Consider the following 19,763-nt stretch of genomic DNA (forward strand, 5'->3'; position numbering starts at 1 on the left):
AGCAGGCTCTCTGCAGAGTAGGGAGCCTGATGTGGGACTCGATCCCAGGACCCTGGGATCATGACCTGAGCTGAAGGCAGATGCTTAACCGACTGAGCCGCCCAGGCGTCCATAGGGAGACTTTCTTACATAGCTATAGGTACTACTATTATCCATGACTAAATGATAAGTCCTTGGAGTCATTTAACATACATTACATGTTCCAGTCTGTCCAATTGTCTTTGTATAACTTATTTGTTTGAACTGGAATTCGATCAAGATCCAAAGCAGTCATCTCTAATCTTCCTCTTTCTCTGTGTTTCTCTCTCTTTTTCTCCTTGTCATTGACTTGTTGAAGATGCTGGTGAGTTGAGCTGTAGAATGTCCTACCTTGTGGATTTGTCTGTTTCCCAGAGCTGGTGTCTGACTTGGTCCTCCAGCGGCCATTCGTTTTATCAACCGGAAGTAAGCTCCAAAGGTTTAATCCAGTCCAGGTTCAGATTTCTACAAGGATATGATGTTGTGTCTGTCACAGTGCACCACTCCATGAGCTCCATCCTATCTGGCTGTTCCACTTTCATGATACTGACTCTTGAATTCAGATATTCATCACCTGACCTCCATTTCCTTATCAACCTTTTATTGAGCGGTTTCCACATTAGCTTTTAAATATTTGCTCTACAAATATTTATCAGGGCTGCGACTGAGTACCTTTCCTGTAGGAGATACTGGGGTTTAAAAACGTGGGAAAGGAACCGATGGCTAACAAGTATTAAGACTGTTCGTGTATCCTCAGCCTATCAGTGTACCCTCCCAAAATTGGGGGTGCCTATTTTTGGAGATTTCCCCACCAGGGGAGAGTGGCAATGACAAATGCGATGGGATCCCAGTGCGTCCCTCCTGTCTAATTAATCCAATTACCTTTCCTTCCTCCTCTGTTTCTCATGCTGCTCCTTCCCCTTCATTTTCCCATCACTTGGCCCTCACGCTGTGTCAGTTAGACCAAGGATCCGTGCTGGCGGTGTGGTGCGCTCCACTCTCCGTGTTTGTGTGCTGTGGTGCTTCACAGTGGCTCTGGCTTCACAGCAGATCATACAACAATCTAATTTTGTCAAAGAAAACTGAGTCGCAGAAACCGGGTTACTCATCTAAGTTCGGCCCGAATAAGAAATGACCATTTCATTGAAAGTACCGAGGATCCCAGCTTCTGCCAAGCAGCAGAGATTCTTCTAGGAAGAAATTCAGAAACCCGTAGAGGAAATCTGCACCAAAGCCCACCTCATAAGGAATTGTTTACCTTGTGTCCTCGGGGAAACTCGGGATAATAGACATTTAACAAAGTCGTTTTGGGGCAGCTTGAAGCAGCTAAGAGCTGTATTTCTGTAGGTCTCCTTTGCAGAGTTCAAATGCTAAGGGCTTTCCTTCCACCTTGAAGAAAATACATTACTAACTGGAGAGAAATGATAGTTGAAATAATAGGAGGAAAAAAAGAAAGGAAAAACCACTAGAGTCTCTGGAAGGCGCCGCGTGTGAGACAGCTGACTGTCCAGGGCTTGTAAGTGTACAGCAGGGAAAGATCTCGTTCCGACTTCATTTCGTGCATGTGGAAGACACACCGGCCACCAGCAACCCTGGTAAATATTTGTGGTTTCGAATTTCACAAACTCCTACACCGTCGGCTTAGCTGCTCCTGTGACAGAACGTTGGTGACAAGGATCACAAAACTGCCATGTGGGAGCCTTCTCAGATGACAAGATGTGGGATTCCTAATCGGACAAGCTTATTAGCAAAGACTTTCGGCCGCTGCCTCTCTGGAAAAGCACGTTTTACATCTGTAACGGGCCAGAGTTCTGGCCACCGAGTTTTCTTCCTGCTCAGAGAAGGAAGGACAACACAATGGCCTTCACGTGGGGTGAGCGAAGTGTCCTGGCCAAGCGGGTCAGCAGGACACACGAGTGCACATCGGCTCCGAAAGACTCAACTCTGGAGTCCCCAGGCTCTGTGACCGATTTCGGTTTCTGGAAAGAGAAGGGCCACCTTGAGGGGGTCTGGTGTTTCCCCTCCCGCAGATGAAGACTGGGGACAGGTAGTCACCTTGTGCAGCAACTGCATACGCGGCCACCCTTTCCAAGCCTCACCCACGAGGCCCTGGGGATAAAGATGGGTTAGCACTTGGTATGGGCGGAGAGAGAGAATGCACTGATGGTGATACCCAGATGGAGAGGCCACCGGGCCTCTGATGTTACCGGGATCTGTGCTGGGTGGGTTCTGTTTGGCTCCCATCATGGGCATTAATGGTGATCACAATAGCATGAGTAGGGGGGCCCAGATGTCAGTGCACAGCCTCTGTTTTCTGTCTTCTCCGGGATCTCGGCACTTTCCTCGGGACAAATGTCACTGCAGACCTGCCTCCTCCTTCATGCTACGGCGAGAACCCACTCCGTGTTCCCGGCCTCTCATTTCAAGGTCCCTTTTCTTACTCCATGCTGAACCAAATGCCGTGCGCATCCCCCGTTCTTGGAATGACATGAAAATAACACCCTCATGGGGCATTTATGGGTAACAGGTTGGAGAGCACAGATGGGCTTTATATCCTAGCAGAGCAAACATCTTAAATGGAAAATGGAAACAAAACAAGACAAAATAATCCTCAGCCCGGGCTGTGTTGCTTTCTTATTATCTCTTTGTGTGCTCTTTGACGTCTATAGACTCCCCCTCGGAAACGCAAGTAGACTCCTCTGTTTGATGTCTGCTCTGGGGACTGTCCTCTTTTCCAAAGACAGGGGAGTGTGCTCTTTCTCCATGAAACCCTCTGCTGTTGGTCCTCGTCTCTGTCTCCGTGTCACCAGTCCCTGCGATTGAAAGGGGACCACCGAGGGACTGACTGTGTATGGACATAATTTATTTCCTCTCTCTGTTCTTCCAACTTGGAAGACAGATTCAACTGTCTTCCGACTGAATGAAAAACAAGTTTGTTTCTCTTTTTTTTCCCCCTACGATACTAGAAGAATAACGTAATAGAGCATTGTGAGGTGTCGATTGTTCTCTGTTATCTATTATTACTAATATCTGTGTCTGCCTCCCAAAGGTTGCTGAAAAGTGTAGCAAGTATAGTGGACACAGAGCTCTGATAATAGAATTACTGAACTCCTCAAGGCCAAGGGCCTGGTTTTAGGTCATGAGATGAATCCTGGCCTTATTATTGTTCAGAAGGTCAAATGGGTTTCAGGGTCTTCATCAATGAACCATATAGAAGGGGTTCTGGGAGGGAAGAAGATGAGGTCTTTTGGGGGAGAGCAGAATTCATAGTCTGGAAACTGTCTCTCCCTACTTTCTTCCCACGGGGGAGAGGAATTGGATTTGTTCCTCTCCTCGTCCTGTATACTTGGGGATTCCAGAGCCATGTTTCCTCCTCCCTGCTTGCTTGGGTTCTGACAGCGATCTCCGTATAAAGTTGCTTACTGATGGACCAGCATAGTGAGGGACACTGTTTAGGCAAGGTGAAAGGGACAGCAGAGACACGGCTTAAGTAGAAGAAGGACTACCAGAGGACACCCATTTGCAAAGATAATGGGATTTCCTCCATTAAGTGAATGCCGAAGAAGGTAGATGGGGTGAAAGCTTTCTCGCAGATATCTCCCCAAAACAGAGGACCGGTGGGTGTGTGGATCTCAGTTTCAGAAACTCTGTAGATTAGGGGCACCTGGGTGGCTCAGTTGGTTGGGCATCTGCCTTCAGCTCAGGTCATACACAGTTGTGTAGCATCACCTGTTCTAGCTAGCAAAATCTAAAGAAGATGGAAAGAGCTATCCTGCAGAAATCCTACTGTTCCAAGCCACTGCTGTAATTCTTTTTCCTGTCATTTAGAGAGAAAACAAAAACAAAACAACAAGCGCTTTCCTGCATCTAAATATTCACAAAAACCCAGAAGTTCTTAGTAATAACTTCTAGCAGAACATATGTTTCGTCTTACCCTATACTCTGTTAGCATGGTTCTCGAACTTTGGTATGTTACCAGAATCACTCACAGGGCTTCTTAAAACAGAGTGTCGGATCCGGCCCCAGAGTTTCTGATTCAGCTGGTCTGGGATAAGGCCCGCACATGTCCTATTTCTAATGGAGAGTCTGCTCTGCTTCTGAGTAAGGGACACTCAGTGCTCAGTAGGCAGAGAGAGAGAGAGCTTGTGATCATAGAAAACCCCAAAACCCCAAAACATGGAAGTGTAGGGGAACAAAACCCTAGGTAGGTCACCCTGCCTTAGGCATGTGGGTGGGTGTCCTTTTTATGATCACCTATGACCAGCAAAGAGTTACCAGACCCGAAAAAGGGAATAAGCCATTGAATCTGTTATCATAGTCTTATCACTAATCCTTGCTCAATGGTGGTATCAACAGAGATGTTAGAAGGATTTCAGGTCCCGGGCTAGCTTTCTATAGAAGAGCAACCCTGGATGCCCTCCGTGGCAACCCTTCTCACTCTGAGAGCTTTTTCTGTATCTTCCCTTACTAAACTTCTATCACTTTCCTCACTCTCCGTTGTCCGCAGGATTCATTTGACTCTGTGAGACAAGAACCTAGTTCTCCCGCTTCACTTCTGCCCTTCCCCTCCACTCGTGCCTTCTCTCTCAAATAAATAAATAAAATCTTAAAAAAAAAAAAAAAAAAAAAGGAGGAGCCTCAGCCCTCTCAGAACCAGCAATAGGGAACTGTGGATAGATTTTTCAAGGCTAACAGTGAGGAGCTGGGTATTTAATGGGGATGGGGAAGGGTGAGGGGTGTCACTGTCCTTCCGTACACGTGTATCCATTATTCCCATTCACTGAAACACTGGAAATGTATCTCTTGCCCTAAGGGAAATGGCTGTAGACACAAGAGGATCCTAAACCGCCCGAACAAATAGGATATTCTCAATTTGCAATTCACTCAAGGTGTTGTGACTCGGAAGCATTAAGGCTCCAGGGAATGGATTGGCTCAGATGGCTGGCTGGGGTGTTCCAGCCACCCTGGGCCAAATGCTTCAGGCTGAATGATTTAGCAAGAAGAAAATAGCAAGGGGCAGAGAGCAAAGCCAAGCTGAGAAGCGAAAGTGTCTTCTAAATGCCCATCTGAGAACTTGTGAAACAGTAGCAGGGCTGTGAGGGAAGTCAGATGGAGAGTGGGGGGCTGGGAAAGAAAATAATTACCAGGATTCTGGAGCCAGGATCACTGCGTCAGCCGACGGATGTGGGGTCAGCTGTTTTAAACTGCTACACCCAGCTGACTTTGCTGCTTTGACTTCAATCTTGAAGCTATAAAGCTCATGACTTAGAGCCTGGGGTAAAAATTGGAGTTTCAATCTAATATCAGCTAACTAATTTAGTAAGTTTGGGGCCAGAATATTAGATTTTTTTTTTTTTTAAGAAAAAATTTTTAGAAAAGGCAAAAGGCAGAGCTCGGAGAGGGAGAATCTTAAGCAGGGTCCACGACTCTGAGATCCCAACCTGAGCCGAAACCTAAGCGTCGGACACTTAACAGCCTGAGCAACTTGGACGGTCTGGGGTCAGGCTATCTTAAAGAAATGCAGTTTTGTGTCTGTCAGAAGACAGTGGTGACAATAGGATGTTCTGTCTTGGACATGGCTTCTGCTAGAGGAGGATGACACTGGAATCTTGGAAGTGGCAGAGCTTCTGGAAATTCCAAGATGTGGGTGCTTCCACGGGTGGAGAGAAGCTCCATGAGATCGCTGGGCTTTCCTGGGCTGATCTCAGGCTCACACACAGATCTTGCATTTTAGACCCATGAGAAGTCTTAATTTACTAAGGGTCTCTTTGGTGCTGGCCTTTACACCAACTGTTGGAAAAGCAAAAAGGAAAACGGGCTTCTCAGTGTCGTTGAAAGTGAAGTACAAGTCTTGTGGAGATCCAGACATTCAAACGATTATGAGCAAGAGGTAGAAATCACCTCCAGAGGAAGCTCTTCCTCAGGAAGAGTCAGGAAGCTGACTTCCTGCTGACGGAGGGAGGGCTCCATGGAGGCGGTGTTAACTTCAGGATTGAAGTCCATGCCTCAGGTCGACCAGATGCCAGATTACAAAGGCTCTCACTGGCCAGGTTTAAGGGAGCCATTTAAGTCTTTTAAGCTGTACAGTGACATAATTAAATGGGCACTTTAAGGAAGTCTCTATGATAGTATGCAAGGTAAAGTGACAAAATTCTACACTTTGGTACATTTAGTTCTAAGTAATGATTTTACCTTTAATTGTGTCTACACCTTCTTGACTCTCTTCAAGCAACAGAACTTACAGGCTTAGAAAGCCTATTTTAGGGACGCCTGGGTGGCTCAGTTGGTTGGACGACTGCCTTCGGCTCAGGTCATGATCCTGGAGTCCCGGGATCGAGTCCCGTATCGGACTCCCAGCTCAGGGTCCTGGGATCAAGCCTCGCATCGAGCTCCCTGCTCAACGGGGAGCCTGCCTCTCCCTTTCCCACTCCTCCTGCCTGTCTCTCTCTCTGTAAAATAAATCAATAAAGTCTTCAAAAAAATAATAATAAAAAAAAAGACTAATGTAATAGGCTGTGTGCCAGTGTACAATCTCCCGATGATCACCAACACCGTAGGCTCTCCTTCCTTTATTTATTTATTTTTTAAGGTTTTATTCATTTATTTGACACACACAGAGATAGATAGAGAGATCACAAGCAGGCAGAGATGCAGGCAGAGGCAGAATCGGGGGTAGTGAAGGGGTGGGGGGAAAAGGCTCTCTGCTAAGCAGGGAACCCAGTGCGGGGCTCGATCCCAGGACCCTGAGATCATGACCAGAGCCAAAGGCAGAAGCTTAACCCACTGAGCCACCCAGGTGCCCCACTCTACTTTCTTTAAATGAGTTTTTCCACTGTATCTTGGGCCTTACAAAGTAGACACTTTTAATACTCGATTTCCTGAAACACAGTTGTGTAGCATCACCTGTTCTAGCTAGCAAAATCTAAAGAAGATGGAAAGAGCTATCCTGCAGAAATCCTACTGTTCCAAGCCACTGCTGTAATTCTTTTTCCTGTCATTTAGAGAGAAAACAAAAACAAAACAACAAGCGCTTTCCTGCATCTAAATATTCACAAAAACCCAGAAGTTCTTAGTAATAACTTCTAGCAGAACATATGTTTCGTCTTACCCTATACTCTGTTAGCATGGTTCTCGAACTTTGGTATGTTACCAGAATCACTCACAGGGCTTCTTAAAACAGAGTGTCGGATCCGGCCCCAGAGTTTCTGATTCAGCTGGTCTGGGATAAGGCCCGCACATGTCCTATTTCTGCCCCGTTCCCAGGTGATGTTGCCACTGCTGGTGCAGCGACCCACATGGAAAACCATTGCTCAGAAATAGTCACAGCTAACTTTTACTGGGTGCTTTCCATGTTCCAACCGCACTCTGTGAATCCCTTACTTGTATTAGACCTTTTAATCCTCTTGGCAACCCCAGGATGCAGGCACTTTTGAAGGGTAGCTGAATTTGCCACTCCAAACTATGCCTCCTGGGCATACGTATTATTTTGAGCTGATTGAGAAGCAGCAGGTGCCAGAGAAGCTCTGAAGGCAGAGAAGTTACCCTTTAGTAAAAAAGAAATTTATGCTTACAAAGAAACTCCCCATTTATAAGAGGGTTTTCCTCTGGGTATCAGGAAGAGAAAGACAACGACTCAATTACGAGAGAATCTGATCAATGCGGAAGGCACTAGGCTTAATTCTGCGTAATAGCTTTATCTGTGTTTATCATGCATTTCCTAATAGCTTCCCTGTAACTGGCCTCGGCACACCTTTCTTTTGTTTGTCCGGAGCTGAAGATGGTATTGAAGTCAGAGTTCGGAAGGGTTCTAGAGTGACTCATTTTCCCCTGGGGATCTCTCGTGCATCATGAGGCACACATGTGCATAAGCTTCTGTTTGTTTTTCCCCCATTCATCTGTCTTTCCCTACCGGGGTCTGAGCTAGAAGACAGAGGAACCATTATTTTTCCTCCTCCGTGACATTATTACAAATGAAGAAACTGAGGGTTGAGAAAGTCAAGTCACTCAACTCAAGGTCACTCAGCCAATAAGCTATGGACTTAGATTGAACCCAGAATTATATCCGATAAGGATTCTCTATGATTTTCCTGTTAGGGAATTCCTACCCTCAAGCACACCACCGTTCCAGAAACTACACTGACAGCACTTTGTTGGTGTGTTTTTTGACTAATGTTGCCTTGTTCTGATGTGAACATTGTTTTTTGTGAAAACATTCCTACCTTTATTTTATTTTATTTTATTTTTTAAAGACTTTATTTATTTATTTGATAGACAGAGATCACAAGTAGGCAGAGAGGCAGGCAGAGAGGGCAGGGGAAGTAGGCTCCTCGCTGAGCAGAGAGCCCGATGTGGGGCTCGATCCCAGAACCCTGAGATCATGGCCTGAGCTGAAGGCAGAGGCCCAACCCACTGAACTACCCAGGCACCCCTATCTTATTTTATTTTTTTAAAGATTTTATTGATTTATTTGACAGAGAGATAGAGAGCACAAGTAAGTAGAGCAGCAGGCAGAGGGAGAGAAAGAAGCAGGCTCTCCACTGAGCAGAGAGCCCAACACAGAACTCAATCCCAGGACCCTGGAATCGTGACCTGAGCCAAAGGCAGTGACTTAACCAACTGAACCACCCAGCTGCCCCAACATTCCTATCTTTAGACACAAATTTACTTTCTCCCCAATGAACATTTCTGGTGATAGAGATATTGCCAAATCTGCTGACTCATGATAAAACCAAAGCGCATCTACTATTTAGTCTAAGGCTAGTCGTTTTGGGAGGTGGTGGGAGGGAAGACCGATTGTCACTCATGATTGAACATTTTCACTTTTTTTATTCAGCAGCATTTATAGTACTGTGTATGGAGGTGGTCTTGATAATTTTTGGAGATCATTTCTTCAATTGTACAGATGGCTCTGCTCCATGTTTAAGACATCTTGGGGAACAAGGGTACGATCCTGATGCAGGGCTGTGTAAATCACTTTAAGTGCTTTGGCCTCTGACCATCTAAAATGGACACCCACTTTATTGACTTATTAACTCATTTCTGGGGCACCTGGGTGGCTCAGTGGGTTAAGCCTCTGCCTTCAGCTCAGGTCGTGATCTCAGGGTCCTGGGATTGAGCCCCGCATCGGGCTCTCTGCTCGGCAGGGAGCCTGCTTCCTCCTCTCTCTGCCTGCCTCTCTGCCTACTTGTGATCTCTGTCAAATAAATCAATAAAATCTTTTAATAAAAATTAAAAAAAGAAATATTTCTTTCTTTTTTTAGAGGTTTTTTTTTTTAGAGGTTTTTAAAATTTATTTTAAAGATTTATTTATTTATTTATTTATTTGACAGAGAGAAATCACAAGTAGATGGAGAGGTAGGCAGAGAGAGAGAGAGGGAAGCAGGCTCTCCGCTGAGCAGAGAGCCCGATGCGGGACTCGATCCCAGGACTCTGAGATCATGACCTGAGCCGAAGGCAGCGGCTTAACCCACTGAGCCACCCAGGCGCCCCTAAAATTTATTTTAGAGAGAGAGCATCAGGCACAGGGGGCGAGGGAGAGGGAGAGAAAGAGTCCTCAAGGAGACTCCCCACTGAGCATGGAGACTGATGCAGGCATTCCATCTGGGGACCCTGAGATCATGACCTGAGCCGAAATCAGGAGGTGAGAGGCTTAACCAACTGAGCCACCCAGGCGCCCCTAGGTCAGAAATATTTCTATGTTCTGAAGCTAAGTATAAAACATCTCCTCTGACCATGGCCATGTCATGTTTCATTTCATTTCATTTATTTATTTATTTAAATTTTTTATTTATTTTCGGCATAACAGTACTGATTATTTTTTCACCACACCCAGTGCTCCATGCAATCCGTGCCCTCTATAATACCCACCACCTGGTACCCCAATCTCCCACCGCCCCCACCACTTCAAACCCCTCAGATTGTTTTTCAGAGTCCATAGTCTTTCATAATTCACCTCCCCTTCCAATTTACCCCAGCTCCTTTCTCCTCTCTAATACCCCTTGTCCTCCATGGTATTTGTTATGCCCACAAATAAGTGAAACCATATGATAGTTGACTCTCTCTGCTTGACTTATTTCACTCAGCATAATCTCTTCCAGTCCTGTCCATGTTGCTACAAAAGTTGGGTATTCATCCTTTCTGATGGAGGCATAATACTCCATAGTGTATATGGACCCCATCTTCCTTATCCATTCGTCTGTTGAAGGCCATCTTGGTTCTTTCCACAGTTTGGCGACCGTGCCATTGCTGCTATAAACATTGGGGTACAGATGGCCCTTCTTTTCACTTCATCTGTATCTTTGGGGTAAATACCCAGGAGTGCAATTGCAGGGTCATAGGGAAGTTCTATTTTTAATTTCTTGAGGAATCTCCACACTGTTCTCCAAAGCGGCTGCACCAACTTGCATTCCCACCAACAGTGTAAGAGGGTTCCCCTTTCTCCACATCCTCTCCAACACATGTTGTTTCTTGTCTTGTTAATTTTGGCCATTCTAACTGGTGTAAGGTGATAATTTGAATCTCCCTGAGGGCTAGTGATGATGAACATTTTTTCATGTGTCTGATAGCCATTTGTATGTCTTCATTGGAGAAGTCTCTGTTCATATCTTCTGCCCATTTTTTGATATGCTTGTCTGTTTTGTGTGTGTTGAGTTTGAGGAGTTCAATATAGATCCTGGATATCAACCTCTTGTCTGTACTGTCATTTGCAAATATCTTCTCCCATTCTGTAGGTTGCCTCTTTGTTTTTTTGACTGTTTCCTTTGCTGTGCAGAGCTTTTGATTTTGATGAACGACTTCTGTGCAGAAGCTTTTGATTTTGATGAAGTCCCAAGAGTTTATTTTCGCTTTTGTTTCCTTTGCTTTTGGAAACATATCTTGAAAGGAGTTGCTGTGGCTGATATCGAAGAGATTACTGCCTATGTTCTCCTCTAGGATTCTGATGGATTCCTGTCTCACGTTGAGGTCTTTTATCCATTTTGAGTTTATCTTTGTGTACGGTCTAAGAGAATGGTTAAGTTTCATTCTACATATAGCTGCCCAGTTTTCCCAGCACCATTTATTGAAGAGACTGTCTTTTTTCCACTGTATATTCTTTCCTGCTTTGTCGAAGATTATTTGCCCATAGAGTTGAGGGTCCATATCTGGGCTCTCTACTCTGTTCCACTGGTCTATGTGTCTGTTTTTATGCCAGTTCCATGCTGTCTTGGTGATCACAGTTTTGTAGTAAAGCTTGAAATCAGGTAGTCTGATGCCCCCAGTTTTGTTTTTGTTTTTCAACATTTCCTTAGCGATTGGGGGTCTCTTCTGGTTCCATACAAATTTTTGGATTATTTGCTCCAGCTCTTTGAAGAATACCATTGGAATTTTGATTGGAATGGCATTAAAAGTATAGATTGCTTTAGGCAGTATAGACATTTTAACAATGGTTATTTTTCTGATCCAAGAGCATGGAATGGTCTTCCATCTTTTTGTGTCTTCTTCAATTACTTTCATGAGTGTTCTGTAGTTCCTCGAATACAGATCCTTTACCTCTTTGGTTAGGTTTATTCCCAGGTATCTTAAGGTTCTTGGTGCTATAGTAAATGGAATCGATTCTCTAATATCCCTTTCTGTATTTTCATTGTTAGTGTATAAGAAAGCCACTGATTTATGCACATTGACTTTGTATCCTGCCATGTTGCTGAATTACTGTATGAGTTCTAGAAGTTTTGGGGTGGAGTCTTTTGGGTTTTCCATATAAAGAATCATGTCATCTGCGAAGAGAGAGAGTTTGACTTCTTCATTGCCAATTTGGATACCTTTTATTTCTCTTTGTTGTCTGATTGCTGTTGCTAGGACTTCTAATACTATGTTGAAGAAGAGTGGTGAGAGTGGGCATCCTTGTCGTGTTCCTGATCTCAAAGGGAAGGCTGCAAGCTTTTTCCCATTGAGGTCATGTTTCATTTTAAAGCTATCTTCCCAGAATATAATGGGAGGAAGGGCTATCATCACATGGCAATAAAGTTTCCTGTAATTATAATCTCATTATCAAGGAGAAAACATTAATGCTCAATATGCTTTTAATTTAATGCCAATTTTCACACATGAAGACACATCATAGTTTCTGGACAGTTAAGACAACAAGAGAAGACATTGCAAGTTCTGAAATAGTCACTGAGAAATTAAACTAACTTCAAGAAATTAATCGGACGCCTGGGTGACTCAGTGGGTTAAGCCTCTGCCTTCGGCTCAAGTCATGATCTCAGGGTCCTGGGATCAAGCCTCACATCGGGCTCTCTACCCAGTGAGGAGCCTCCTCCATCCTCGTCTCTCTCTGCCTGCCTCTCTGCCTACTTGTGGTCTCTGTCTGTCAAATAAATAAATAAATAATAATCTTTAAAAAAAAATTTTTAAAAGACCCATAGAAACCGTAGAATGGTGGTTGCCAGGAGCTAAGGACAGGGAAACTGGGGAGATGTTGGTCAAAGGGTACAAACTTGCACTTACAATATAAATAAATTGTGGGGGATATCATACACAGCATTGTGATTACAGTGAACCAAACTGTATTTGTAAGTTGTTAAGAGACTAGATCTTGGGGTACCTGGGTGGCTCAGTGGGTTGGGCCTCTGCCTTCGGCTCAGGTCATAATCCCAGGGTCCTGGGGTCGAGCCCCACATCGGGCTCTCTGCTCGGTGGGGAGCCTGCTCCTCCCCCTGCCCCCCTGCCCCTGCCGCCTGCCTCTCTCCCTACTTGTGATCTCTGTCAAATAAATAAACAAAATCTTAAAAAAAAAAAAAGGAGACTAGATCTTAAATGTTCTTGTCACAGAAAAGGAATGATGACTATGTGACTTGATGGTGGGGTTAGCCATGGTGGCAGTCATATGGCAATACAAGTGTATCAAATCAATACACGTACACCTTAAACTTGCACAATGTTATATGTCAATTATAGCTCAATTAAAAAAAAAGAAAATAGGCAACAAGTGTTGAGGGAAAATTTTATAAAAGAGATTATTTTTAAAGTACATATATATTTTTTAAGATTTTATTTATTTATTTGACAGACAGAGATCACAAGTAGGCAGAGAGGCCAGCAGAGAGAGAGGAGGAAGCAGGCTTCCCGCCCAGCAGAGAGCCTGATGGGGGGCTCGATCCCAGGACCCTGGGATCATGACCTGAGCCGAAGGCAGAGGCTTTAACCCACTGAGCCACTCAGGTGCCCCTAAAGTACATGTATTTTAATCATTATTTATATACTGTTTTCTTCCCTTTAAAATTAAATAATGTGGATGGAAACAACAGACTCCACAAACAAATAGTTTCTGGACAGTTCAGACAACAAAAGAAATATTTGTAACATATGCCAAAAACAATACAGCATTTAATCACAACACAGATTTAGAAAGGCAAATCACTTGTCACCCTATCTCAAGGAAGTCAAGTAATTAGGTGATGTCTTACTTATTTATTGCTGACTAACAAATTACCCCCAAATTTAGCAGCTTAAGCCATCATTTATTACCTCACAGTTTTTGTAGGTCAGGAATCCAGGAGCAGCTTATCTGGGTGATTCTGGTTTGGGTCTCTGCACTCATTTGCGAAAGCTGTCATAACAAAATACCATAGATTGAGTAGCTCAAATAATAGAAGCTTATTTTCTAATGGTCTGGGGCCTAAAAGTCTAAGATCAAGGTGCTTACAGGGTTGGTTTTCTCTGAGGCCTTTCTCCTTGGCTTGTGGATGGCCACCATTTCCATACTATTTCACATGGCCACCCCCTGTGCACACGGACCTTGCAGTTTCTTTCTTTTTTTAAAAGATTTTATTCATTTGACAGATCACAAGTAGGCAGAGAGGCTGGCAGAGAGAGAGGAAGAAGCAGGCTCCCTGCTGAGCAGAGAGCCCGATGCGGGGCTCGATCCCAGGACCCTGGGATCATGACCTGAGCCGAAGGCAGATGCTTTAACCCACTGAGCCATCCAGGCGCCCCTGCTGTTTCTTTTTGAGCGCAAATCACCTCCTCTTATGAGGATACCACTGGGATTAGATTAGATTCCACCCTAATGGCCTCATTTTAATTTAAGGGCCTCTTTGAAGGCCCTCTCCAAATGCAGTCACCTATTGAGGTAATGGGAATTAGGACTTCAACATATGAATTTTGAGGAGACACAATTAAGTCCACAACAATCTTTCATGAGGTTGTAGACAGCTGTTGACGGGGGCTGCCGTTGCATCTGATAGACTGGCTGGGGCCGGATGACCTTCCAAGCTCCCTCCTGTGGTTACTGGAAGGCCTCACAGTTCCTTGCTGGCTAATAGCTAGGGATTTCAGTTCCTGCCATGGGGGCTCCTCCGAAGGCAAGCCAACTGATGTCATGACATGGCCACTGGCTTCTCCCAGAGCTAGTGATCTTAGAGGGAAAGGGGGAGAGGGAGAAAGAGCACCCAAGAGGGGATATTCAGTCTTTTTACAATCTAATTTTAGGACCATCACTTCTGCATATTCTATTAGTCAGGCTGACCAGCCCTGGTAAAATGTGGGAGAGGACCATACAAGAGTATGAATACCAGGAGATGGAATCGTTGGTGGTCATCTTTGAGGCTGGCTACCATAGTTGTACCAAAAAAAAAACCTCATGTATTCTGGGGCACCTGGGTGGCTCAGTGGGTTAAACCTCTACCTTCAGCTCAGGTCATGATCTCAGGGTCCTGGGATCGAGTCCCACATCGGGCTCTCTGCTCAGCAGGGAGCCTGCTTCCCCCCCTCCCCTGCCTGCCTCTCTGTCTCTCTCTGTTAAATAAATCAATAAAATATTTTAAAAAAATTCATGTATTTGAAAAAATTTGTGTATTTATGTTACTTAAAGTATTCTGATCAGTTCATGGAATATGACATTAAAGTATTTTTAGTGACTGTGATAAAGATTATGCTTTCTGGGGCTGAGTTATTTTTACCAAAGAGACTTTTGAAGTTCTTTGTCAAACAAATTTGTAAATGTTGTGAAGATTAGTGCCCTCAGGTGTATCTTAAATCTTAGTAGTCAAGTCCAGCCTCTAATGCTAAAATGCCTATGTTTTTTGTTTTTTAGGTTTCAATAAATTTAAATCAATTTTATTGGGATGTGATTTACATATAATAAACTCTAAGTATTTAAAAGGTATAAACTTCCAGCTACAAAATAAGTAAGTCACAGAGATAAAAAGTGCAGAACAGGGAATTTTAAAATATAATAAATTTTAAAAGGTACACTTCAGTGAGTTTTGACAAGTGTATATTCTGTGAAACCACTACCGTGATCAATATCCAGAACATTTCTGTCACCCCCCAGAAGTTCGCTCTATCAGGCAAACACTGATCTGCTTTCTGTCAGTATAGTTTAGTTTATATTTTCTAGCATATCTTACTGATCCTGTTTCTGTGGACCAAGAGTCTTGAGTCTTAGTCCAATATTTTCAAAACCAAGTTTGAAATATCCAGCAGGGTATACTGTTAGAAGTTCCAACTCTGTAAGTGCCAAGTGGATTTTTTCCCATTTTATTCATCAAGAACTTATAGGAAGAACTTATAGGATGTCTATCACGTGCTAGGTAGGTATGCAAAGTGGGGTTCCGGCCTCAATTCACTGAGTAGTAGAGTCAACAGATACGGTACAAAAATTAAGCATCACCATTCTGTGACAGGAGTATAGGGAAGAATGGTGGTTTAGAGGGCGTGGTGGTGCACTCTGCAGGCGTGAGAGTAGGGACCTCTACAGGGAAGACTTCCTGATCAGTAGGCTTGACAGGGAGGGGTTCACCAGGTGAGGTAACAGGAACTGTTGGGGGAAATATTTTCAGTGAAGCAAAAAACATGTACAAAAGAAGTACATGAAACAGCTGTGGTAATTAAAGTGGCTAGGCATTCAAAGATTGCAAGGGTTAATCATGAATTCCAAATATGATGAAACTACAGTTATTAAGGTTTCCAGTTTTCTCTCCCCGTGTGCCTTTGTCCCTTTCCCTCTCCTGCCCTCCATGGAGATCTTTTTCTGTCTCTACAGTTGGAGATGTAGGGGAGGGAGGGGGGGAGAGAGGGCCTGACAGGTGAATGGATGAATAATAATGAGGAGGAGAAGGAGGAGAAACAACTAGTATTTTTTCAGTGTGCCCTTTGGCCAGACCCTAGTCTAAGCGTTTTATATGCACTGACTCATGTAATCTTCACGACTACGTGAAGCAGATGTTTTTCCCATTTTACATAGGAGAAAGCTGAAGAACAGAGATTGAACACATTGCTCAAGTTCTCGTAACTTGTCAATGCCAGAGTCAATATTCAGATTCAAGCAGCTTATACTGCTTATATATAAATCATACACACACACACACACACACACACACATACACATATAGAGATGGTGATATAATTTAATATAAGGAATTGGCTCACATGATTATGGGGCCTGATGAGTCCCAAGCTCTGCAGCTGGCAAGCTGGGGTGCCCAGGGATGGTCTATCTCCCGACGGAAGGCTGGCAGGCTCAAAGCTCAGGAAGGGCCAATGTTTCCCTTTGAGTCTGAAGGTGAAAAAAAACCCATGTCTCAGCTTCAAGGTAGCCAGGCAGAAGGAATTCTCTCTTATTCAGCATTTTTTGTTCTATTTAGACTTTTAACTGATGGGATGAGGCCCACCCATGTTAGGGAAGGCAACTGCTTTATTCAGTCTATTGATTCAAAACATCAGAGACCAGAAACACCATCCAACACATCCCTGCTCATGTCTGACCAGATGTCTCGGTGCCTGTGGCCCAGTCAAGCTGACACAAAACTATCACAAGGACTAGGGGCGCCTGGGTGGCTCAGTGGGTTAAAGCCTCTGCCTTCGGCTCGGGTCATGATCCCAGGGTCCTGCTCAGCAGGGAGCCTGCTTCCCTTCCTCTCTCCCTGCCTGCCTCTCTGCCAGCTTGTGATCGGTCTGTCAAATAAATAAGTAAAATCTTTAAAAAAAAAAAAAAAAAAAGAGGGGCTAGAACATTTCTTTAGAAGCCGTACCAAGGCAAAGGCCACGGGAAGTTAATTCTCATCTGCAGGATGACAAAATTGAAGTAGATGACTTTGAAGCTTCTTCCTCAAAGTTCTGTTATTTCCTCAATCTGAGGTTTCAAATCTGAATAAATGGGAGCATTAAGAGAAATGAGTAACATAAGAAGGTTTGGAGGGAAATGGTATCTTGTTATTCACTAGTCGTGTGGAAAACTACTTATTCACAAGATTTTTAATTCTCTAGGAAACGTTACTGGTATTCTACAAGCGGTTACTGAAACTGCTTGTTTTATTTGCTTTCCTTGTATTGTTGGGGGCATGATTTATTATTAGGTCCTTTGGAGAAAAATTTTTCCTTCAATCAGAAGTACGTGCAAAGGAGCTGGTGCAGCCACTCTGGAGGACTTTTTGAGGCGGGTCCTCAAAAAGTAAACAATAGAGCTGCACTACTGGGGATTTACCCAAAGGATACATAGTGATCTGAGGGGACATCTGCACCCCAATGTTTATAGCAGCAATGTCCACAATAGCCAGATCATGGAAAGAGCCCAGATGTCCACTGACAGATGAATGAGTAAAGAAGATGTGGTTCATATATACAATAGAATATTACTCAGCCATCAGGAAAATAAAATCTTACCATTTGCAATGACATAGATAGACCTAGAGGGTGCTTTCCCAATCAGAGAAAGACAATTATCATATGATTTCACTCAAATGTACAATTTAAGAAACAAAACAGAGGAACATAGAGAAAGGAAAGGAAAAATAAAATAAGATGAAATCGGAGGGGCAGACAAACCGTGAGAGACTCTTAACTACAGGAAATAAACAGGGTTGCCAGAGGGAAGGGTTTGGAGGGATGGGGTAACTGCGTGACAGGCATTAAGGCAGGCATGTGATATAATGAGCACTGGGTGTTGTATGCAGCTGATGAATCACTGAACTCAACCTCCGAAACAATAATACACTATATGTTAATTAACTGAATTTAAATGGAAAAAAAAAAAAGAAGAGGTGGTCAAGGTATGAGTTAAAAATCCTAGACTAGGGGCGCCTAGGTGGCTCAGTGGGTTAAGCCTCTGCCTTCGGCTCAGGTCATGATCTCAGCGTCCTGGGGTCGAGCCCCGCATTGGGCTCTCTGCTCAGTGGAGAGCTTGCTTCCCCCCTCTCTCTCTGTCTGCCTCTCTGCCTACTTGTGATCTCTCTCTGTCAAATAAATAAATAAAATCTTAAAAAAAAAATCCTAGACTTAAAAAAAAATATGTCCTAGACTATATGGTGCTATGGAAGCCGAACGAAGTCAGTCAGGAACGAAAGGATGAGGGCAAGACTGTTTGTTCCAGAGAGGTTAAGACTGATGAGATTGGGAAAAGCCTATCAGATTTGGTGATTAAGATACTGAGCTTGGTTGGGCGCCTGGGTGGCTCAGTGGATTAAGCCGCTGCCTTCGGCTCAGGTCATGATCTCAGGGTCTTGGGATCGAGTCCCGCATCGGGCTCTCTGCTCAGCAGGGAGCCTGCTTCCCTCTCTCTCTCTCTCTGGCTGCCTCTCTGTCTACTTGTGATTTCTCTCTGTTAAATAAATAAATTAAAAAAAAAATTAAAAAAAAAAAAGATACTGAGCTTGGTTTTTGTTGAGCAAACTTTGGACTCCTGCTGTTGCCCTGATACGATGACATTGACGTGGATTCAGAAATCAGGGTATTTAAAATGTTTCTATCAGGGCGCCTGGGTGGCTCAGTGGGTTAAGCCGCTGCCTTCGGCTCAGGTCATGATCTCAGGGTCCTGGGATCGAGTCCCGCATCGGGCTCTCTGCTCAGCAGGGAGCCTGCTTCCCTCTCTCTCTCTCTGCCTGCCTCTCTGTCTACTTGTGATTTCTCTCTGTCAAATAAATAAATAAAATCTTAAAAAAAAATGTTTCTATCAGTGTTCAGCAATTTGAGGACTGAGCAGAGGAGGTGGAGGGCTGGGAGGAATAGGAGGGGCCTGTCTGGTACTTGCATTTGAAGGTTTAAATGGTGCCAAGGGGTTTAAGGATTGCAGCTTGTTAGGAAAAAACAGCATTGACATATCTGACTCTGGGATTTTGTTTCAGAGAGGAGGCAAATGAAGTGAGAAGGCCAGCAGAGGAGTCCGAAGAGGGTTTTCAAAGTGTGATCCGTGTTTCAACTTGGTAAGTATGTCAGAGCCATGCCAGGCTGTGCTGATCTTAATATCTTCCTCTACTAAATCATCATCGATACTTGACTTTGATCAGCTTCAGTCATTAGGGCTCTAGGCTGGGTATTTTTTGTCCCCCCCAACCCATCCCCCCAGCGCCACTCTCCATCTGTGACCTGGGAGACTGACCTGTCAGGTCAGATAACTTCAGTGAGTTATCCTTCAGTTTGATTTGGCTGCTAGGGGCCACACGTGTCGGACGGGAGGGAGGGGAAATGGGAGGGAGATGTTTATTCCTCTGGTTCCCTTCCTGCAGAGACGTCTCACTCTCTCCCCTTCCGGCCTCCAGGTGGTAAGAACACCCAGTCTCTTAGCCCTTTGTGATTTCTCTGTACTGTGCCACACCTTTGAAATTGCCTGTGTTACTTACTCTGCATATGCTTTACTTCCTCAAATTACCCGAGTTGAATGTTCCATCTGGAGCCTGTCTGACACAAGTTTTATATAAGATTTCATTATAAAAAGTCGTCATCACTAAAAAGATGCTTGGAACCAGTAGGCTAGGACAGAGGTTGGCAAA

General features: G+C 44.1%; 1 protein-coding gene across 5 annotated transcripts in view; it reads left to right on the top strand.

The window, feature by feature from the left end:
* TMC1 (transmembrane channel like 1) overlaps positions 1 to 19,763 on the top strand; it is a 352,389-nt gene that overhangs the window by 158,375 nt on the left and 174,251 nt on the right. For all 5 annotated transcript variants that reach the window (XM_045065101.1, XM_045065103.1, XM_045065102.1 and 2 more), the window contains exon 2: positions 19,119 to 19,196. The gene's annotated coding sequence lies outside the window, so the exon portion shown is untranslated. The remainder of the gene's footprint in view (positions 1 to 19,118; positions 19,197 to 19,763) is intronic.

Source organism: Mustela putorius, unplaced genomic scaffold (assembly GCF_011764305.1).
Source record: "Mustela putorius furo isolate JIRA1106 unplaced genomic scaffold, ASM1176430v1.1 tig00003854_pilon_pilon_pilon, whole genome shotgun sequence".
Classification (NCBI taxonomy): Eukaryota; Metazoa; Chordata; class Mammalia; order Carnivora; family Mustelidae; genus Mustela; species Mustela putorius.